At 36.0% G+C, this 24,231-nt stretch overlaps 1 protein-coding gene across 3 annotated transcripts in view; it reads left to right on the top strand.

Moving 5' to 3' along the window:
- Zswim6 (zinc finger SWIM-type containing 6) overlaps positions 1–24,231 on the top strand; it is a 184,259-nt gene that overhangs the window by 21,074 nt on the left and 138,954 nt on the right. The window contains exon 1 of one of the 3 annotated variants that reach the window (XM_033761028.1): positions 9,616–9,636. The exons of the other annotated variants lie outside the window; for them this stretch is intronic. The gene's annotated coding sequence lies outside the window, so the exon portion shown is untranslated. Of the gene's footprint in view, positions 1–9,615; positions 9,637–24,231 lie in introns of those variants that run through there. 3 annotated transcript variants of the gene reach the window in all.

Consider the following 24,231-nt stretch of genomic DNA (forward strand, 5'->3'; position numbering starts at 1 on the left):
AAAATGGGCATCCGAAATGAACAGACATTTCTCAGACAAAGAAGTAAAAGCAGCAAGAAAATATTTGAAAAAATGTTCCACATCACTGGTCATTCCAGAGATGCAGATGAAAACAACACTGAGATTCCACCTCACCCCACAAAGAATGGCTGCTATCAAGAAATCACACAATAACAAATGTTGGCGGGGTTGTGGGGAGAAAGGAACCCTTCTCCGTTGCTGGTGGGAGTGCAGACTGGTGCAACCACTATGGAAATCAATATGGAGATACCTCAAAGAGCTTGGACTGGAGGTTCCGTTTGACCCAGCCATCCCTCTGCTGGGTATCTTTCATTTGTTATGGAATTTAAAGTGGAGATTTCATTTCTGGGTAAAACTAACAGTGAATGCTAAAATTATCTTGACTTACAGCCAGGCATAGTGGTGTAAGACAGGAATCTCAGCACTTGGGAGGCTCAGGAAGGAGTGCTTCGAGTTCTAGGCCATCCTGGACTGTATAGCAAAACCATCTCCCCCCAAAAAATTTATATTTAATTTAAAAATTTATGCCTTAAAAACATTGGCTTCTGTAGTGATATAAAGAAACTGTCCTAAAAGTATCTTCTTTTTTTTTTTTTTTTTTTTTTTTTGCTATGAAGATAGAGAAGTAGAGTTTGAGTTTGTGTGTGTGTTTTTTTTTTTAAGTTTTACTGTTAAATGAAAATTGAAAATGAGATAGACCAACATGATGGCTCACCTTTCACTGTTGTTTTTTAACTACTTTTCAGAGTGGAATCTCTTGATTCAGTAGGTTCTGGAAATTTGTAAGAATCACACATTATTCTTGGGTTCCACTGTAGAAATTCTAGAGATAGGGTCCAGAATCTGGGTTTTAAAAAGCCTTCCAGGTAGTTCTGAGACAAGCAGAAGAAAAAAGAAACCCTTGTCAGAGTCAGTTACACAGGTGTTAGAGGAGCTGAGACAGCAAGAAAGATTAACAACACCTGGAAGATAATATGCCTGTTAGGGTGGATGATGGGAATTCAGGAGTCCGGGTCCTCTTTGAGGTGATCGGAACCTTGCTGTGTAGGGGTTGGTAGGAACTGGAGCCATGGAAGAAATGAGCCAGTGCTGAGAACACTGAGGTAGAGACAGGAGGAGAAATAAACTGGGTTCTTTCCTCTTTTCATCTGCTGATTTTTCACTATTGCTGCTCACAGGCTGCATCCAGAGAAAAGCCTGCTGACCTAGAAGCCTGAGAAATGATGTCAGAAGGTATCAGCTCTCCTGAGACAGAGCGTGCAAAGCAGACAAGCCCAGAACTGGCAATCTAGTGGTTATACTTTAAAATAAAACAGTTTTTTCATATTAAATTTTTATAAGATATTTTAATACCAGAAGATAATCTAAGAATATGATTTATTAATAAATTTGGTTTTATGAAAACCAAAATGTCCTTTTATAATTTTACTCTTGCTAGAGAAATCTTTTAGGGGCTAGAATCTATGAGTCTTGGAAACAATTCTTTATATTTTTGAAATAAATTTTTACTTTTACTCTGCTCCAAGACCTGTTTTAACTCTTCTAGAGGGGTTACCAAGCTGTCCTTGGTTGTTAGCGCCATCTCATGGCAGATTTTGAAAGTGCTTTTAGTTTCTTTTGGCAAAATTTTTTCTGAAACAGTCCAGATGTTTTCCTATTTTCCTTGTTCATTCAGTGCTTACATCTAAGTTCTGCCATTTTATATGTGCTTGTTGCTTTCAGTATTTGCTCCCCCATTTAATTTTCCAATGTTCTGTCTTTTTCTTGTTCCTTTATTTTTTTCAAGTATGGTTAAACTATGCTTGGTAGGAGAAAGAAGAGTTACAACTATAGGTCTATAATGAGAAAAATGCCAACTGTATACTCTAAAAATAAATTTAGAAATAGTGTTTTAAGCTGATAGAGTCCTGAAGATCCTCTCAAAATCTGCAAAAATGTATGCATTTTCTCATCCTTTTAAAAATTTCCCCCTAGACCACCAGTATCTCTTATTTGAAACAGTATTGCTTAAAACTATTTGTAAGACAGAAGCCTAAGAAAGTAACCACAATTTTGCTCCTTGAGGGAGCACTGGGTTCTGAATTCTAGTTGTCTTAGAATCCAATTGTTTTTTAATGATCTAAAATAAAATTTAATATTTATGGATGAAAATAAGTCTGGGACTATCACCTTATGTTTAAAGGATCTGTACTTCCATTTTATAGCTCCGTTGTATTCACATTTCAAAAATTAAAAAAATATAGATGAGTAAGGAACTGGTTTTGTTTTACTTGTGAAGTTTTTAAAATAGAAATGTTGGGCCAGTGGTGCTTTCCTGGCAAGTGCAAGGTCCTGAATTCGATCACCGGTACCACACACACAAGAAATGGAATGTTGTTAGTAAAAGCGTGAGAGTGAAAGGAGTTCCTTCTGTTTTTTAAGTTCTGGTAGAAGACCAGAGCTATTGCAAGGTGTGGAGCTAGAAGCTACAGGGCAGTGTTTTCCAGTCTCTTCATAGCACAAAAAATATTTCGTATAGTTGATTGGAGTGAGTGATTTCTACTAGTACACAAGTGGGCTGGGAGGTGGAGGTCTGTGGCCTTGGGGTCTGGTTGCCCAAGAGTTGGGGTACTGCTCCCTACAGCTTTCATCTTTTATTTGGAGGCTATGCTGTATGGAAAACATTTAAGGGATGATGAATTCCTCTGTTCCCAGGAGCTCAATATTTATTATTTCTGACTCATGTGGTAGTAAGTTATAATAGTGATGTTTTGATAAAATGCTAGGAAATGATGTTAGTTCTGATTGAGGTAGCAGAGATCTAATAGAGACTAGGCAGCTAGAAGCATAGAAGGCATTCCATCCAAAGGAATTATCTTGTGCAGGGATGTGGAGGGACTAAAGGGCAAAGAGAACTTGGGCAATGCCAGGGATTTTTGATGGGATTGCTGAGGTATAAGATTTGAGAATGCAAATAGGAAGCAGTTTTGCGAGAACTATATAAGTAGGCCTGGATTAACTTCAGAGAGACCTTTATGTGGTGGGATGTGCTGATGACTGACTCTTAATGGTAGGAGTGCAGAGAGTAACTTGATCGGACACCACACTCCTTTTCCAATTTGAAAAAAAACCTGGGGCAGTGTAGAATGAATGAACTGGAACCTGCAAGCAGAGAAATCCCTAGAGAAGGGAAGACCTTGATCCAGACTAGATAGAGATAATAAAGGCTTATATTGGTGAAGGGAAGAGGAAGGGCTTGCTGTTGAGGGAACCATAGATTTTGCTGTTTTTTTTCAGCTTTAATTGAGTTTATTGGTACATTTTAGGGATACAGTACAGTTACATTCATTGTTGGGATGTTGTACCTCTACATGACAAGACTTGATTCTCATTTTTTCCCCTTACCTCTGCCCTCCCTTCACCCCCTCCTCCCCTTCCCATCTACAAACACTTTATTTTCATCTTTTCATTCTCTCACATTTTTTTCTTTTCCCTTTTTACTCTTCCCCTACCCTTCTCACCTTCCCTACACCTTTAGCTCCTTTCTTCCCATTTCTAAATGTCAGTAATCTTATTAGAATCTTATGCATTGTTGCAGATTATTCACACCAGGGAAACTATTCGGTATTTACACATGTGTGACTTATTTATTTCACTTAGGAGTATATCTTCAGATTTTGCTTATTGATATACAGGAATCAGATTTGGCACCTGTGTGAAGGAATGGATGATTCTGATTTTCAGAATTAATGTCTATTTGGAGGACAAGGATCTGCATTTTGGGCACATAGATTTTAAGGTGCTTGTAGAGAAACAATTGTTAATATTATAAAATACTTTCTGGGGCCTGGTTAGTGGTTTCAAGTACTTTCTTAAACTCATTTTATTATAACCACCATAGTAAGGTATTAAATCAGTTTATGTCCATTCAGAAAATTGAAATGCACAGTAGCTATTTGAAGCAGAGAAGGATTGAGTGTAGGGAATTGGTTACAGTAATGTTGGAGGACCACAGTGACAGTTTCTATTAGGAGAGTGATGTTGGAACAGAGGAGGCAAAGGTGTATGTGCTTGCACACACATTGCACAGGTGACTCTTGAAGGAGCGAAGGAGAGAAGGGGATGTTATCAGTACTGTGTGTCAGGCAGCTGCTCCATAAACTGCCTGCTCTACAGATGTGCTGGAGATCGTCACTGGTTCTGCTGCTTTGAAACCACCACAGATGGTCCTGAAGCCTGCAGTTGTCTGTTGCTGCTTTTGGAGCTACTACCAGAAACAAGAAACAAAAAAGCATTTTCTTTCTCTCACCTTGGATTCTCCTGCCTGTGTTTCCCATAGACAGAATCCAACCAGAAGAGAGTTGACAAGGGAGTTTGGAATATGTGGCTGGTAAGACTTTTAGCTCTTTGTAATACAGAGAAGAGAACCAGTAGGTACTATTTTTATTTCTACTCTACACATCTGAAAACCCAGACACAGAGATGGTAAGTAATTCTAAGGCAGCGTTGATAAGTAAATGTAGACAGGCTGATTTCAGATTCTGTGGTCTTAGCCCTTTTTCTGTGATTTTGCCTCCATATCTAATTGTTGTTTGATTTTTCTCCTTATGGCTGAGCACTTCAAATGAGTGCCTGTTTTCATTGATTTTGCTTTTCTATCACTTATTTTTCTTTTGATTTATTGTCTGTGGTTTTTTTACTCCCTACCTCTGGAATCTCTCTCTTCAAGGTCACCACTGATTTTATAGCTGATGGATGGGGTACTTTGGTTTCTATTTCTCCTTTATCTTTCTCTGGCTTTTGATACCAATTCTGTTTATATGGAATTCCAGTCTTGACCTCTGTGATATTGAACTTGCCTTATTTTCCCCTTGTCTCACTGAGCCTTCTTGATTTTCTTCTTTCTCTTCCCTTTCTTTAAAGTGTTGCTGTCTCTTGGCTTGAGTTGGGATTTAGACGTAGTATAAGAAGCTACTTAATGTTCATTTCATATTTAAGGACTAATAAAAATACCAAGTATACATTCTTGTGGTCTTTTTTTCCTGTGTGTGTGTGTGTATGAATATGATAAAGTCATTGGGGAATTGGAGTAGTGCCTCAGTTTGGGCTCTGCCTTGAGAGAAGAGGAAAACAAAATGCAGACAGGACAGAAACTCAATTTGGAGTGCCTGCCATGTGCTAGGACTGTGCTAAGTGCTTTACATGCTTTATTCCCCTTTAATACACCTGTGTATAGTTGGTGTTACCTTTATTTAAAAAATGAAGAAACTGATGGATGAAAGAAATAATGAAACTAGGGTTGAAACCTTCATCTGACTGGCTCTGACAGCCAAGTTCTTTTCTCTTGGAAAAGAAGAAAGACCTCAGATTCTTACTCAGTAAAGGAAACTTGGTAAGATAATTTTTAAGGTCCATTTTAGTATCATCAACCTGATTAACATACTGGTTGTCCTGATCAGTAAGTTGGTTTCTTTTTAAGTACAGTAAATATTAAAAAAAGAAGTTACCATCATACTCTAGGAAATGTCCTGTTTTATTAAGACCAGGAGAATAAGCATGTAAGAAGTTATGAACTAGGGCAGAGACATTTAAAGTAGTCATGATGATAGATCTTAACATTTTAAGAGACCTCCGTTACTTTCAAATTAGTCTGCTGCCCAGAACATTAGAGGTTGTGGTTTTTATTGATGAGATCAGGGTAATAGCTCTGGAACAGCTCCAGTCTAAAGAAAGGGTAACCCTGTTGTTTCATTATACTTTCTGTTGAGAGCATGTGCTTCCAGGTTTAAGAATATTCCTTTCTCCTTTCAGGAAATTTAATATGAGATTTGTTAGAAGACACTGAAAAATATAAGAACAAGATTCACTGTGATGTGATTGAATACCTTTAGAAAGCCCTGAAGTAACTATCATGTGATTGTCCCATGTATTTTCTTCAAGCATGCAAGTAATTGGCTTAAGTGGACACATCCTCTCTTGGTGTATAGTCCACATCATAAAATGCCAAATCAGGTATTCCTAGATAGGTATCAGCAGAGTAAATCAGTCTCCAGTCTCTGCAGGATTTTAAAAATCTTCATTATCATAAATTTTCTCTAACCCTTTCCTATTTGCACCTAACTGTATTTTGTTTTTTGTTTTTTGATACTGGGGATTGAACTCGGGACCTTGCACTTATGAGGCAGGTGGTGACACTACTGAGCTAAATTCCTGCTATACAACCAATTTTTTTTAAAGGGAAAATTGAAAGGAATATATCTTTAACTTTTTGGGAGTTTTAGTTTTAGTTTTTAGTTTTTGTTTTTTTGTTTTTGTTTTGCTGTACTGGGAATTGAACTCAGGTGAAACTCTACCCCTGAGCTACCTCCCCAGCCCTTCTTATTTTTTATTTTGAGATTGGGTCTTTCTATGTCTGGGCTGGTTTTCAAAATTGTGATACCCCTGCCTCGACCTCCTAAGTAGCTGGAATTACAGTCATGTGGCATTGCACCTAGCATTGGTTTAGTTTTACTTTTCCTTGCAGTATAGGAAACTTCCAGCTGTAACCTCACCTTCCTGGTTTTCCTCCTAAATCTCTGCGATTCCATACACTCCCTTCATTTGGTTTTGGTGGTTTACCCTTTTATTCATCTTCACAGTTTTGGTGTTCATAGGGTTTGAGGCTGGGCTCTTTGCTTTCCAGGTGCCCCTTTCCTAGATACCAGCTATGCCAAAACTTTCTCTGCCCCAGTGTTAGCTCTGTGTAATTATGATACCTGTAATAACTAACTTACAAAGAGAAAAGTTTTTTAGCTGATGGTTTTGGAAGTTACAGTCCTATAACGGGCAGACTCAATTGCTCTGACTCTCTGATGGGCACGTTGGATGACAATGAGGAGTGTGCGGTAGAGCAAACTGCTCAGCCCCTGGTTTAGAAGCAAAAGTAAAGGTTTATTTTGGCTCATGGTTCCAGGTCATCAACCATTGGCCCTGTGGCTTTGGGCCTGTGACAAGGCAGCACATCATGGCAAGAGTGTGTAGCTGAGCAAACCCGTGCGTTGAACCAGGAGGCAGGGAGAACGAGAGCCAGGAAGACAGTAGGGTCTTATGGTCCATCTTGAGAGTGTGGCTCCTATGATCCAAGAACCTTGTTAAGCCACAGGTTCCAAAGGTTTTATCACCACCTAGTGGTGTCGTTCTGGGGACCAAACCTTTTTACATATAGACCTATGGACCTTTGCTGGGCACTCTCTCATTCAGAGTAGCCACCAAGTAATTATGATTCTGCAGTTTTTTTTTTTTTGTTTTGCTTTGTTTTTTTGTACCAGGGATTGAACTCAGGTCCTTGCGCTTGTAAGGCAGGCCATTGAACCCCTGAGCTAAATCCCCAGCCCAGATTCTGCAGTTTTTACTTTCAGGTTTGACTGATCTCTTGATTGTTTATCTTTTATGTCTACTTAGGTCTGACGGGCATTTCAAGCCATTTTTAGACTGCCACCCTCCTCCAAAGTAAGAAACTTTATAACGCACTGTACACATACATTACTCTATGTAATGCTCAACTAGAAACAAATGTTTCATAAGCCTTAACTCTTAAAAATATACCATGCTTACTGATGTTGTCAGTAATACCTTTTTCATTTCCATTAAAAATGCTTTTTGTTACCTTACCCATAAAATTGATTTTTGCCCTCTTAGTGAATCACAACTCATTGGTTGAAAAACACCGCTCTTTAGTCACTATATTTTAGAGATCCTTTGGTCAGTGATGGAGAACCTCTTAGAGTTTTCAGTGATAAAAACAGCCCACTGTGGCATGTGTGCCATAGGTTTGCCACCACTGCCTCAGGTTCTGGAGAGCCTGCCACTCATTTGGAAACTATACATATTTAAGTATAAAAGGAGTTAGAAAGTGAAAGAGGAAAAGAATGAGTCCCTGCTTTTCCCTGTATCAGGAAGCCTGCATTTTTGGGACTTTATTCTTGTCTAGGTCATTGATAATGATGATCCAGCCACTAGGTTGATGACCCTTCTAAGAAACTGGTTTTGCCTTTTCCCTGTGAGAAAGATCTGGCTAAATAGAATTAGTACTAATTCTAGTCATAAATTTCTATAGCAAGATAAACTATATTTATTTCCTAAGGTTTCATTCGAATAAATACATTGAGTCTACAAGGACACGTTAGAATTCTGAGAACAAGGAATTATAAAATAAATGTCATAAAATGAAACCAGTCAATATTCTTGGTCCAGAATAAATGTTCTACCTATACCCTCCAAGTACAAACTCTGCAGTATTATGGTATCCCAAAAGAAAATAATGTATGTTCTGGGTGAATCACTAATTTTAAGATACTGGGAAAAGCCAAACTGGTTCATACTTCCCATACCAGGTTCAAGGAAAAAACCCATCCTAGTTAGATTTCTCACACCTGCTTGAGCAGTCACCAAAATGAGGAAACTTCCTTCATGAATAACTGTGCACTGTTCTCCCCACACCACAACTGCACTCACAAAAGGAAGATGGTTGATCCAAGCCCATCTGAGGCAATTAGATAAAGAGTTTTAATATAGGTGGTGAACAGCATGTTTTTAAAAGACTCTCCTGGCCTGGGGATTTAATTCAGTGGCACAGTGCCTGCCTGGCTGGTGTGAGGTCCTGAGTGTGATCCTGGGTACCAAAAATGAAAACCTAATAAATAAAAGGCTCTCCCAAGTAGAATCAATTACATCAGTCCCTGGAGAGAAGGAACTTGGGATCAGACCAGCCTTTTGGTTATTTAGAATTGTTAGATGGAATTGGAAAGAGTAAGCTTGCTTAGTCATAAGATGACTCATGGAACCAGTTTTGAATATATCTGTATCTATATATCTGTACACAGTGGGTATACATCTTGCACACTTCTACCAAGTTCACAGGAAGTTGACTAATTCCTTGTTCTCAGAATTCTCTGTCTAATGTGTCCTTGTAGACTCAATGTACTTATTCTAATGAAACTTTAGTAAATAAATATATTTTATCTTGCTATAGAAATTTATTATTGACAATGTCTTAATGGTCAGTTGAGTTTTGGAAGTGAGAATCTAGCTATCTAAGGACAGGCCTGAAAATTTTGTACTTATAATATGAGTACTGCCAAAGTTTGTCATTCCTGAGTGAAGCTAAAATATGTTTAAATGTTATTAAAAAGACATCCACTTTCTTATTTAACATTTTGATATTAACTTTAGAGGCATGGACTTTCAGGTTGTTTGTATAGCATAGTTTGTATTTTAGAAAATACAAAACAACCCACCTCTAGATTTGAAGGTAACCTAATTTCAACATTGGCAGTTGGTGAGCTTTTGCATCTCAGCTTTTCAATATTAGGATTGTCTCTGTCAGCCAGGGGCCTGCCACCTGTTTTTGTATGGCCTGAAAACTAAAAAACAGTTTTTAAATTTTCTTTCCAGTGGTTGGAAAAGAAAAGAATAATGTTTTGTGATGTGTGAAAATTACATGAAATTACAGATTTCAGAGTCCATAAATAAAATTTTATTGGAACACATCTGTGCTCATTAGTTTATATTTTAGTTCTTTCAGGATGCTATAAACTGAGTGGCTTGTGAACAACAGAAATTTATTTCTCACAGTTCTGGAATCTGGGAAATCCCAAGGTGAGTGTTTGGTGCACTTGGAGTCTGGTGAGGGCCCTTTTTTAGATTCATAGGTGGTGCCTCTTGGTTTTAGCTTCACGTGACAGTTGATGAGAGGGGTCTTTCTTTTTTTCTTTTTACATTTTTATTAGTACATGTTTGCAGCATATGAGGGGAGTTGATACATGTACATAATACATCTTAATTTTTCTTTATTCCCTGTCCTTCCCCTCCCTTTTTCCTCCCTGAATCTATTGGTCCCCTTTTCTTTGGCAAAAGGTTTATCTTCCTGTTTCACATTATCTTTTATTTTGCTCTTTGTTTCACATTGGATTTCTTGTGTAAGAAAAACCTTGCAATGTTTAAATTTGTGCATTTATTTTCACTTCTATTATGGTCTCCAGGTACATCCATTTTCTTACAAATGACCCACATTTATTCTTTATGGTAGAATAGTAGTCTTTTCTTTATAGATACCACATTTTCTTTTTCCATTCTTTCTTTTGCTTCTTTTATAAGGGCACTAACCTATTAATGAGGGCAGAACTCTTAACCCCCCAAGATCTCCATTTCCTAATACCATCACTTTGGTGATTGGGTTTAAGCAGGTGAATTTAGAGAGCACACAGACATTCAGACCATAGCAGTTCCCAAATTATGACAGCAGTTGTGAACCTTTTAGAGCTTTCAGTGATACAAACAACTCACTGTGACATGTGTACCATAGGTTTGCCACTGCTGGTCCATAACTGCTTTCATAGTAGCAGAGTTGAGTAGTTCTGACAGATGTTATGGCCTGCAAAACCTAAAATATTTTCAGGCCCAGTACAGGAAATGTTTGCTGATCACAGGCAATGATTTGTAGCCTTTTTGAATGTAACACATCTTAATCAGTTATATTACTGAACTTAATTATTGTAAAAAGTTCCAATGTAACATCATGTGTCATTACAGTATAATGTGATCATGATCACGAAGATAGATGATAATGATTTGGAAGTTAAAAACATGAAATTTGTTCCCATTATATAGCTTATAGATTAGCCTCTTGGATAGGGAATGGTTGACTTGCCAAATTTTGAAAAATGTTTAGGAATGGCAGAATGGTGTGCCACAGAAATACAGCAGTGCTTTATATATTTGTTGTAATAAGAATGGAATGTTCTAAGCTTTGTTTCAGATTTGACAGCTTTTTTTCTATTTTCAAGGCATCCCAAATACATTTTGTATGATCACCTCCATTTCACCCTCCCCTGTGTGATTTTATTTTAATCCAGTGAAGACTTGGATATATGATTTGATAGCATAGCAGTGCCAGATTTTAGTGTGCTTCCAGGTTTATTTGTAGGACTAAAACAGCATTCTCAACACTGTTTGAACCGTCCAAAGTAAAAATAATTCTGAAAAGTCAAAATTAGACATGTTATAATCTTTGTACTGGAGTTTTTCTTTTGGCTAGTTGGAGAAATCCTGAATCATCCTCCATAATCTGGATATTCTTACTTAAAAATCATTAGGAAGTTTAAGAGGATAGAAGGAGAAGGGTGCCCTTTATACAAGCATGTCAGCATCTAGGCATACAGCTTGATTAAGTGATAGCTTGAGAAAGTGAAGCTTTAACAAACGGGGAGGTGTGGGGAGGACTTATGAACCCAAGAAGAGCAGTATTTGATACGGGGACAGAACTCTAAGCACCTGACAGTCCCCTGATGAATCACTGTTACTGCTAAGATTCTTGGACCTTCAGTGTGTGCCAGTCACTGCTTTCTGAGCATTAAAATACAGCTATTCTACAATGAAGGAGCATATCGGTGCATATATTCCTTTTGTGGCCAAGAAGAGTGAGACATGCATTTTTCTGAATTTCTCAAGATTTCATCAGTAAGCTCTGGAACAGGGATTTGAATCTTTGCGTTCCTGCTCCCTCAGGTATTTCAGATCCCACAGAACATGCAGAACACAGAGGCCACATCATATAATGGTTGGATCTTCTTGCTTTGGATCTCAATTTATGTTACTTGCTGACTTGTTCACTAATGTTCAGTGTTTCTCCATTTATGATATGAAATTTTTATTGTTGTAAGGATTCAATGTGGATTTATATATATATCTTAGTGCCAGGTACATGGTAAAAACTCAAAACATACTAGCTAGTATATCTTAAACATAAAAATAATTTTTAGTCCTTGCAGATACACCAGCATTTTCTTTATTCAAGAAGATGTTTAATAAATTTTATGAACATTTTACTCAGTTGAAATATTTAAGAACATTGTTGCTTAAAAGGGATCATCATTTATTAACGTAAGTTACTATAATTGACATCATTCTAGGTAATTGAAGTGTCTTGCTTGATGTAAATAGTAGAAAAGGGTGGGAAAATCTGAGAACTTGGCCTTTGATATTCCTTTATGATGTTAGCTCCTCAACTCTTAAACAAATTCTAGGAAAAAGGCCTAAGTTTTGGTTCAAGAGGAGCATTATTTTTAAAACGATCTTTGCCTTTAGATAAAAGAACTGGTTTTTCTGTTGTGTTTCAGAAGATGAAATAGCTCTTACTGCTAGTCAGCTATCCAGAAAGGACATAGGTCTGGATGTCACCAGATGATTTCCCTCTGCTCATGTTGTCTTTACCAGATGGGAGTTGGTAATCTCTGTTGGAAAACTGGCATGGGGAGAAGAAGCAGATGTGGTGTCTTCACCCTAAAGTGTAGCTCCTTCTTTGACATTTAGCAGCAGTATGAACTTTGGCACTGACTTTCCACTGACAACATCTCTATGATAGGGTAATGATACTTTGCTAAATTAAAAGGCCTGTTTGTTGAAATGGCACCTGTGAATGAGGCATATTGAAAGCTACAAAGAAAGTTTGTATACATTTTTGTTATGAAGATATTTTATATGAGATGCTGGTTTTAAAACTATGAGGTGATATACAAATATTTATTGATGCTGTTAGTAATGTAATGTCACCTCATTGGGTATTGGGTATAGATTGTATGCTTCTTCCTTTTCACAGATCTAAAGACCCAGTGACTTTAATAGCAAATGTGGTAGTCTTGGTGAGCTAAATGCCTCATATCCTATTGGAGAAGTTATTTCATTTAACATTTAGTTTAGTCAAAACTCTTTAAGGGTAGGTAAATGAAAGCCAAATTAATACTGTGGAATTAACAAATGGGAACTTTGGATGAAGCTCAAGTACATTCTTTTCACATTTTCCATTAAATGAGCATTCTGTGTTAACCACCATTTTTTTTTACAATAACCAAAAGATTAAATTCACAAAATCTGTTATAATGTATACTTTATAAATTGCTAGAATGAAATATTCCAGGGCTCAGATGTAGGAGATCTGGGGGCTAGACTGGGCTTTTTGATTTAGTGCTTTGTGTAGCTCACTTTCCTCTCAGTAGTACTTTGAACATCTTACAAAGGTATCTTTGGGCTTGGACTGCCCACTGTATATCTCTTACTTGTGTTATGGTTGGTGATTTTCTTGACTCATTGGACATTAGTTTTTCCATTGTATACTCCTGAACCGCAGCTCTACATGCCTAAATGAGAACCAACTACCATGCTAAATGAGATGCAAGTTTTGCTCTCCCTCAGGAACTGTCAGTTTAGTGGGGAAGACACTAATGTTCAAAACATTATTTAAAATGATTTGTTACTTTAATGACATTTTTTTCACATTGATCAAGAGTCAGGTGGTGTAAGTAGTTCTCCCTTTGCCTGGGAAGATTTCGCTGAGCAGTTAAGATGCCATATTTTGTTTAAAAACAGATGAAAATGGGGGCTGTAGTATAATTTAAATTTTTGAACATTTCAACCTAAAACTAGTGGTTTTCCAGTTGCATTTATAAAAAAAATAACCTTTAAGATTAAGTCCCTATTTTTATGTGTCTCCCCCTCCCCCACGTGTGTGTATGTATTTGTGTGTCTATCCAGGGATTTCTAGTTTGTACAGTGAATCTTGGATAGAATGGATGATCTGAGGCATCTTTATAGTTGTACTACTATTTTTCATTTTGGAAAAAGGCTCAATACATTTCTGTTCTCATACTTAAGATTTGTAAATACCCTATGAAACCGCCCTTCTCCATTTTTAAAAGCTAGATTAAATTAATAGAAGTAAAGAAACTATATTATGGAACTTTTGTGAGATAGTGGGAACAATCATTTTGTAATATTATATTAACCAATCATACTACTTTAGTGTTTCCCCTTTACATATTTTCTTGATCATAAAAAAATGGTTTCTCATCTGTACATTTTTATAACTAGCTCCTTTTAGTTTGACACTGTATGAAAAACATTTTTCTTATATAATTTTATAATTATTAATGACTAATAAGTTAATCAAGTATACCATATTCTACTTGACCGCTTTTGTGCATTTAGTTTGTTCCCAGGTTTTCATTTGTGCATAGTGCTCAGGTCAGCATCTTTGTGCATGTGCAGTAAGTGCTTTCTTTCCCTCTGTCCATATTTTGTGTAAACTTCCAGAGGAGGAAATAATGGGACCAAAGACCTGTTGAATGTTTTTGTGGTTCTGATATGTCTTGGCAAGTAGCCTACCAGTTTCACATGTTGATCACCAGCACTGGATAGTAAGTACCATGATTTCATATTTTTCCCAGTTTAGTAGCAAAAAAACAAGCTACCTGTGAAAATTCAGGGTTACTCAGGAAGTTAAATATTTTCCCATATAAATGGTTATTTTTTGCATTTTTTATTTCATGAATTTTATTCCTATCTTCCTCTTCCTCTTCATTGGGAAAGGCTGTTGAAGGCCACAGTAGCGGAGAGTATGAGCCTTAGTGCTTAGTGGCTGAGTCTGAACCTCTGCTGGGTTTCCAGGAGTGGGGAGTGTGGGCAGATGCAATCATCTTGCTGAGGTTCCACCAGGTGTTTGAGGACATTTGGAGTATTTTGTTTCTAGGAGTCAAAATTTTTTTTCTGTCAGCTGGGCACGGTGGCACATGCCTGTAGTCCCAGCACTTGGGAGACTGAGGCAGGAGATCACTTTGAGTTTGAGGCCAGCTTGGGCTACAAAGTGAGTTCAAGGCCAGTCTGAACTACACAGAGAGACCTGTCTCAAAAAAAAAAAATTTTCTTTTTTCCTCATTAGGTTTCTTTTCTAAATTTAGAAAAAAATTTCTGCCTTTCCAGAAGTTTGTTATTCAGTTCTCTATTTCTTCTAGTTTGAAAATTCATTTATTTCCATAGGCAACCTATATGTTATAGTCTCAAAATTGATTAGTTTCACAACTATCTGCTTATTATGAAGGTAAATTTTCACTTTTGTGCTTGATCTTTTCCAAAAGGTCGAGAAGCGATAAATTTTCACTTTTGCAATTTTAAAGTTGGCACTGTATTTTTAGTATTTAAATGTTCATAAGTTTATTGGGTAATTATGTTTAAATAATTTGTTAGTGCCTTTACCTAAATTGATTTTGTTCTAAAGAAAAGCAGTTTAGAATGTATTGGGTATATTAGTACTAACTTTTGGGTATTGTAAACAGTTTTGTCTGGAAGTAGTTGGTTAAATATTTATTTCTGTGTTTTATATAGGAATCTGTACCTCTGGATCTCTGTGCTGTCATATACTGAGTGTCCAGGGAACAATTAGGAGAGCAGTCTGTTAAATCTTATCTCAAGACAAGACCATTAGGTTGCTGTGTATGAGCCTCAAGGGGTGTAAATAACCAAACCATTTGTGTAGTCATCAGTTTCACTTTGAGGTATCTGTAAAACTTTGTGAATGTATCAGAACAATTTTATCTATTGGAGTCACGGATTATTCTTCCATGATTGAGAAAGTATGTTTTGTAATTTACAGATTATTGACTGAACATTAGGAATGTGAATTTTAAATTTGATGTGTCTTAGAAGTTCTCCTAGGATTTACATGTAAGCAGATCTCTGTTGTGAACTTTTATGTCTGCAGAAGAGGTCTTTTTTGTTTATTAATTGTCCATCAGAGTGAATAAATACAATATGATGAAGGATGGGTAAGATTTCTTAATACTATAATGTGACTGCAGAACTGAGCAGGAGTTTCCATTTGTATCTGATATTTTAGAGCACTATTGAAAGAATTACTCTTTTCCTTTCTGCTGTTGTACATAAATGCCCTTTAAATATGGCAAAATTATGTAGGGCCTTAAATATAAAGCCCTCTTTGGGGCTGAGGATATAGCTCATTTACCCCCTCTTCTTCTTATGGTACTGCTGGTGATTGAATCCAGTGCGTTACACAAAGCTACATCCCTAGCTCTTTTATTTTGAGAGGGACCCTGACTAAACTGCCCAGATTGGGCTCGAACTTGAAATTCTCTTGCTTCAGCCTACTGAGTGGAAAGGATTACAGATGTATGCCACTGTGCCCAGGTCCAGCCTTAAGGAGGCTGCCCTCCACCTCTTTTACCCATTTTACTGAACTTTTTCCTGTTATTGTCTGTTATTAAAATATCTTGTGTCAGGTTCAAATGTTAACCTGTAGTCCAGATATTTATTGTACATCTTTGTAGTGCTTGTGCTTCAAACTTCTTTTTAAACTTCTAAACCTGTCTTTCCCTACTTGTTTCCTAATTCCATAAGTGGTATCAGTAGCTACTGAATTGTTCAGTCCAGAACTTCTCAGTCTGAATCATTTCTACCTCTTCAACCAGCTCTACTGGCTGCAGAAGGAAATACACTGTACACACTGCTATGACCTGCAAGGGAAACCATTATCTTATGATCATTGGCATAGTAACATGAATTGTGAATGCCCTGGTTAAGGTATGAATCACACCATGGAACAGAATTTTCATAACTAGAGTTATTTTTTAAAGGGAAATGGCTCCCTGAAATAGGTTGTAAATTGGTAGTAGCCCCAATAAAAACTAATGCTAGTGCCTATTAAACTAATGCTAAAGTTAATATAGAAATGAGCATACAATAATAGCAACATTTGAAAAAGAATAATGAAAAGTAGAATCAGCTGTATAAGATACTAAAGATCACTGTGCTGTATAATTAAAATTGTAATGAAGGCATATGTATGGATGCACATACCAATGAAATAAAATATGAAAACTTGAGATTCCAAAATACACAAGACGTGATGAAAGTAGTGATGAAAATGGCATCTGAAGTCAGTGATAAGATTTTTTTCAGTAAATATGATAATTAGGATAAGTGGGTAGTCATCTTGGAAAAACAGTTGGATCTGTAATTTATACCTCCATTAGAATGAGTTTTAAATGTAATCAAACTTTAAATTTAGAAAACAAAATCATAAAATAGTTTAATAGTTTAAAAAATACTTTAGAATTTAAAAAATGCAAAACTTTGAAGCAATAGAAGAAAAAAATGATAAAATTAGACTTCATAAAATAGAAAAATTTCTGAATATCTATAAGCAGAAACAAACTTGAATGACAGCATGAGGAAACATTTTCAGCTCATCAGAAATGAGTAAATTTCCGTAATGTCTAAGCAATTTTTTTTTTGTTGTTGTTTTTTTGAGACAGGGTCTCACTATGTAGTTGAGACTGACCTGGAACTCACTGTGTAGCCCAGGCTGATCTCGAACCCACAGAAATCCTCCTGCCTCAGCATCCCGAGTGCTGGGATTACAGTTGTGAGCCACCATGCCTGGATCTAAGCAATCTTTTTGGAAATTAGAAAGAGACCTGATAACTCAAGAGTGTGGAGATAAAAGACTTAGGCATTGCTGATGGAAATGTAAACATGGACAGTCTTTTTGGAGGATAATTTTACAGGATTCATCAGCATTATAAATGAGCAAACCAATAGACTCCACAATTCCACATTCAAAATTTCATGCTAAACTGAAGTATATGTAAAGATTTATTGAAGCATTGTTTATAATAGTAAAACATTGGAAACAAGCATTCATTATAGAAGACTGGTTAAATAAAATATTATCCATCTAAGATGGAATACTGTGAAATTAAAAGAATGAAGAAATTACTGATAGGGTATCATATAAGTATTTATTGAACCAGTGCAAGGTGTGGAATAGTCTTTGTTATGTTGCCATTTAAGTAGGAGAGGCTACATGGTGCTTGTATATTCATGAAACACCTTTGGAAGGATTCACAAGAAAATGATAACTCAAAGTAGGTTTTGAGAGAGACTAGGAAACAATGTTACCTTTTCATACCTTTTTTTAGTTTCAAGCTGTAATATTAATTGAGATTAAAAAGATAACAGTTTGGAAGTTAACATTTCAGTTTATTCAGGAATTTTTAAAGTTTTATTATACATGTTTGTAGTACATAATGATTACATTTGTCGCGGGGAACTAACTGGAACATGTATATAATACATTTTAATTATTTTTATGTTCCAGTCTCCTCTCCATTCTCTCTCCCTCCATCTCTTGGTCTCCTTCCCATTTGCAAAAGATCTGTCTCCCTGTTTCCTATTTTCTATCTTTTATTTTGCTCTTTAATATATCTATACTATGGGTTTCTCATATAAGAGAAACTGTGTAATAGTTAAGCTTGTGTGTGATTTATTTCTCCTAACATTATGGTCTCAAGGTAAATCCATTTTCCTACAAATGATTCAAATCTGTCCTTTTACAGTAGTACTCCACTGTGGATAAACACCACCTTTTCTTTATCCATTCATCTAATAGACATACAGGCTGCTTCCAGGATTTATGAGTTGTGGTGCTATATGGGTATGCATGTAACATATTATGTCTTTAACACTTTCAGAAAGATATGTAGAAGGGGAATAGCTATGTCAAATGGAATTTCTATTTTTACTTTTACCTTTTTTAGAAATTTCTGTACTTATTTCCATAATGGTTATACTAGTAACATTCCTATCTACAATGTAGAAGGATCCCCCCTCCCTACAGCCTTTCCAGAATTTATTATTTGATTTTTTGATGATGGCCATTCTCTCTGGATTAAGATGTTGTTTCACTTTGCATTTCTTTAATAGCCAGAGATACTGGAAAATTTTTCCTATATTTGTTGGCTATTTTATTTCTTCTAAAAAGTGTCTATTCATTTCAATTGCCCTGTTTTGAGTTGCTCATTTATTTGAGTGGTCTGAGTTTTTTGAATTCTTTATATATTCTAGATGTTAGTCCTCTGTTTGAAGAATACCTGGAAAAAATCTTTTTCTGTTCTAGAAGTTATCTTTTCGCACTATTGGTTGTTTCCTTTGCTGTTCAGAAGCCTTTTAGTCTGACATAATCTCATTTGTTAATTCTTGCTAATATTTCTTGTGCAATTGCATTCTGCTCAGAAAGTCCTTGCCTATGCTTATGTCTTCAAGAGTTTTACCATTTTTCCAGCAGATTGTTTCTGTTTTAACATTTAAATCTTTGATCCATTTTGATTGTAGTTTAGTACATAGTGAGAGAAATGGGTTTACTCTATTCAGACTCCTGCATGTGGATAGGCAATTTTCCCAGCCCCATTTGTTAAAGAGGCTATGTTTCCTGAATTGTATGTTTTGGGTCCCTTTGTCCAAGATCAGATAGCTGTGTGTGCCCGAGATTCCTCCCTGCCTCCCTATAGATTGAACTCAGGATCTTGTGCTTGCGACGCAGGTGCAGCACCACTGAGCTAACTAAATCCCCGGTCCAGTGCCCAAGGTTATTTCTGCATCCTCTATTCAGTTCCATTAATCCACATGCTTGTTTTTGTACCTGTAAAATCCTGTTTCTTTTGTCATTATAGCTTTGTAATGTAACTTGAAATCTGAGATTGTGGTACTGCCTGCTTTTGCTATTTTGAGTCATTTTTGATTCTATAGGAATTTTAGGATTATTTTCTCTAATACTCTGAGGAATGCTGTTTGTACTTTGATTGAAATTGCTTTAAATATATATATATATATCAGTTTTGCTATATGGCTATTTTAGGTTTTTGAGTCTCTAGTGATTCTGATGCAATCTGTTTCATTATACCAGGAAGGACAACTGATTTAATCAATCACAACACCTTAGCCCAAGTAATACAATTAGCAATACAATAGCATCAAGCACAGTTTAGAAAAATTACAATTTGTAGTAATTATTAATCTGTCACCTTTAACTGTGCGAATTAAATCAAAATTAAGGTTAGAGCTCAGAACAATGGCCATTATGACCCCCTGTACCTCTGTGGTATGAATCTAGGTACCAGCCCAGCCAGGAGGCCAGAGGTGCGAACGGTGGAGGTGGGGGCTGTAGGCACCCATGCAGCTGTGCTTCTCACTGTTCCTCTGCTGAGGCTTGGAGTATGGCTGTTTTGACAGTATTGGTTCTGCCTATCCAGGAATAGGGGATATCTTTCTATTTTCTGATGTTTTCATGAATCATCTTTTTCAGAGTACTGTGGTTTTCATTAATGGAGTTCTTTTACTTCCTTCGTTAGGTAGATTTTTAGATATTTAAAATACTTTAAAGCTATTGTGTATGGTACTGTTTTCCTAATTTCTTTTTCAATAGATTCGTTATTGGTGTACAGCAATGCCATTGATTTCTGTGTGTTGATTTTGTGTCCTGCTGTATTGTTTAATTTATTAGTTCTGGGAGTCTTCTAGTCAAATCCTTTGAGCCTTCTATGTAAAGGATCATGTCTGCAAATAAGAATAATTTAACTTTTCCTTTCCTATACTTATTCCACATACCATTTTTTTTCTCGTACCTATTTGCTTTAGCTAAAATTCCAAATATTATATTAAACAAGAGTGGTGAAAGTGGACATCCTTGACTTGTTCTTGATTTCAAAGGTAAAGGAAAAGCTTTCCTCATTTAATATTTTGGCAGTAGGTTTGTTGTAAATGGCTTTTATCAGATTGAGATAAGATTCCCTTATACTTATTTTCTTCAGGGTTTTTATCATGAACAGATACTCGATTTTGTCAAAGTATTTTTCTGTGTCTGTTGAGATGATAATGCAATTTTTGTCCTTCATTTTATGTGATGCTTTACATTTATTGAGTTGAACCATCCTTGCATACCTGGCCATGATCATTTTAATGATTTTTTGCCTTTTCTTTGCCAGTGTATTCCCGAGGATTTTTGCACCTATTTTCACTGAAAAGACTGACCTGCAGTTTTTTTTTCTTTTAGTTGATGTTTACTTCTAGGAATGAATTTGGCAGTATTCCTTCCCTTTCAATTTCATTTAAGTGTTTGAGGAATATTAGTATTAGATCTTCTAGAATTTAGTTCTAGAATTTAGTTGTAGTTCTAGAATTTAGTGGTGAATCCATCTGGTCCTGGGCTTAGTTGGTAGGTTTTTAAAAAATTACTGTTTCAATTGCCTGTTACTGGATTATTCAGAGTTTTGGTCTTCTTGATTCAGTAGCTAGGAGTTTATTTCTTCTGGATTCTTCAATTTATTGAAGAACAGGTTTTTAAAGTAGTTACTAATAATCAGAAGTATTTTTATTTTTGACTGCAATTTCAGGGCTAGACTTTTTGAGGGGAGTTCTTTTTTCTATACCCAGAGTGATTTTTTTGGAGTGTGTTTTATTACCTCTCTTTTCCTTTAAATCTTTACTGTCTAAATAACTGCACAGAAATACACTGTCATGTTAAAATTATAGCGATTTACTTGGAAAGTAATCGGTTCTTTTATGGTTTCATTTTTCCAAGGGGTCCTTTGTCTGGTCTTGAGTTGATAACTGCATGAAGACAAACAGTTTAATACTAGAAACAGTAGAGACCCTTTTTCCAGTGCATATTGGTAAACAGCTCTTTTAGGCATTTTCTTATTTCTCTTGTATTTTGTCTTGTGAGAGATGTCTTTCATAAGGAATAAATTGTATTTGGTCTTGCTCTTTATAGAATTTCAAATGAAAATTAAAACAAAACAAGATGAAGCTTCTGGTACAATGCCTTCCCAAGAAAACAAACACATTTGTCTAAACATTTTTCTATTCTGGTTATACATTGTACATGAAAGAATACTTGTCTGTAATTGGACATTATTAGCATGTCCAAGACCTAGGATAGGTAGGGGATCCAGTTATTGCCCTTGAAAAGAGACTTAAAAGTATGAGCACACTTGAGGAAGGACTGTTAGCAATGCAAATGCCAAGTTACATCTGATAGTAAGCAAAGTGGTAAACCTCTTTATGTGATATTTAAGATGAGAAAATGGCTTTACCTATTCTCTTTGACTTTGAATAGTCTGGGAACTACTTTGTTCTGCTTATCTCTCTATCACACTAGATTTTTGTATAGGTTTAAATTATTCTTAGGATTTGGGCAGTCAGTATTAAGTACTCAGAGAATTTAATAAAAATTAGCATTTTTGTCTTTCTCACTAGATTGAAACCTAACTTTTAGAAATGGTGGTATAGTTATATTCACACTTTAGTACTTTAAAATCTTGACAAAACAGAGTATGGAGGTACTACTCCAGGGTGAGCATCTGTGAACAGTTGGGAGTCCTTTCTGTTTGTCAAGTCAAGAAATAGAGATACAGGAAATACTGATCAGATAGGATTGTCTGGCACACGATAGGAACTCAAATATTTGTTTATTGGAAAATGTTGACTGGAGCCAAGGGAGATTACACTCCTGTGCACTGATCGTTAAGTCTTCTTCAGTGATAATGTCTGCTTTCTTTGGTTTTTGTGCCAGAAAAAATATTAAACCCTTATTTAGAATTGTTATTGCAAAGATAAATTTATGTGTTCTCATTCATTATTTTTATAGTATGTAATGGATATATTGGTACAGTTAATTTTTGTGTTGCTTATTTATTAATTTTTGGGTCCAGGGATTGAACTCAGGACCTTGTGCTTGCAAGGCAGGCGCAGTGCCACTGAGCTACCTCCCAGGCCCTATAGAACTTATTTTTAAGGAATGACATTGACAGTTCTTTTTTAAAGTGAAAGTCACCTTCACACTGTGTGTGTGTGTGTGTGTGTGTGTGTGTGTGTGTGTTACTGTGTGTGTGTGTGTGTGTGTGTGTGTGTGTGTGTTGTTGAATTTACTTGAGGCTGAGTACATCTGTCCTGGACTCACCAGTGAGCTCAAAGTGACTAGTGTGATACATGTCATGGCTTCACAGAAGTTCACATTAACCTTAGTGGTAAGCAGTTGTCTGTATACCAGTTTCCCTTCACCCACAGTTTTGTGCTCTTTGTTTCATTTATCTACAGCCTTAAAAAATAATAAATAGAAAATTTTAGAAACAAAAATTTAAAAATAAGTTTTATTATAGTATATTGTTATGCTTATTCTATTTTATTTTACTTTCTTATTGTGTCTAATTTATAAATTAAACTTTATCATATATTTGTATATATGGGGAAAAACAGTCTTTATTGGGCTTGGTATCAGGCATCCACTGGGGATCTTGTAACATACACTCTACAGATGGATTATTATAGGTTTTTTGTTGGTGGTGTTGTTCTATTCTTTGACTTTTGACCTCTTGGTTGTGGAAAACACACAGGATTATTACTTCTTTGATCATCTGAATGTTACATTTTTTCCTGTTTAGCTGGAACTCCATGTAGGGAACATTTTGGATGTTGTGGGAAGGGCTGTTTTTCCCTTTCTTGCTGTGTGAATAGATTCCTCCAGTACAATGCATTGTATTGTAGTTTACAGTGTGGATAAGTGTAGTATAATTCACCGAAAACAAATGTAAAAATTCACTAGGGCTTTTCATGTGCAACTGGAATGTGACTGTCCATACAACAAATGAAGTTAGTTGTGGTTAACATGTGTTATAGTAGTAAAGGCCCACCTGCTAAAGTTTTTATTCTTTGTTGAGGACTATACAGTAAAATAATACAGATATGTGAGGAAAATGAGAGCTGGAATGCAGGCCAAAAGCTGGTCTTTCATGTCTAAGACTAAGTAGCATCACATTATCTGATAGACAGGTATAGCTGGATGTGGCTGTGCTGTCATGCTCCTTCTTTCTCTTTCACACACAGTTGTCAGTCTTGTGGTGATAAATAGCACAACCTTACACTTTCACATTTTGGAGTGGAAAGATATAATCATTTCCATCGCAATATTTCTTAATAATTTCTCAGAGGAATTACATGAATATCCTTATTGCCCTTTGGCTTGGCCTTCCCTTCAACATTCGTAATCTTGAGAGATGCATTTTTACTTATGGTCTGAGACTTACCTAGAGTTACATAGTAATCGATAACACAATTATCTGGACTTTAATGGTACTGACAGTTTTATTTCTCTAGTAGTTTTTTCATTTTCCCCAAAGTGGTATATTGTGTAGCAGTAAACTTGTGATGCCTTATGTGTTGATATGTGTAGATAGAAAAAAAGATTGGTATGTGGGATGCATGAAGATACAGGTAGGAACTTAAGAGAGCTAATTTGCAGTGAATTAAAATGTAGGGATTACAAAGCCAGGAAACACATTAAACTTAGTTTTAAACAGTGTTAGTTTCACTTTGAAGTAACATGCTTATATGATTTAACCTCATCTTTGCAGGTGAAGTTTCTCTAATTTCAAAGGTGTGGATATAGGTACTAATCTGAAAGTAGTACACTAAATACAAAGTCTCAAGAACTCTGAACACACAAGGAAATTACTGTGCTTATTAATTGAGCATATCTCTAAAAATAGCATGCATACAATTTAAAAACTGTGC

The sequence above is a fragment of the Fukomys damarensis genome, unplaced genomic scaffold, assembly GCF_012274545.1.
Source record: "Fukomys damarensis isolate Sample0158 unplaced genomic scaffold, DMR_v1.0_HiC HiC_scaffold_1, whole genome shotgun sequence".
Classification (NCBI taxonomy): Eukaryota; Metazoa; Chordata; class Mammalia; order Rodentia; family Bathyergidae; genus Fukomys; species Fukomys damarensis.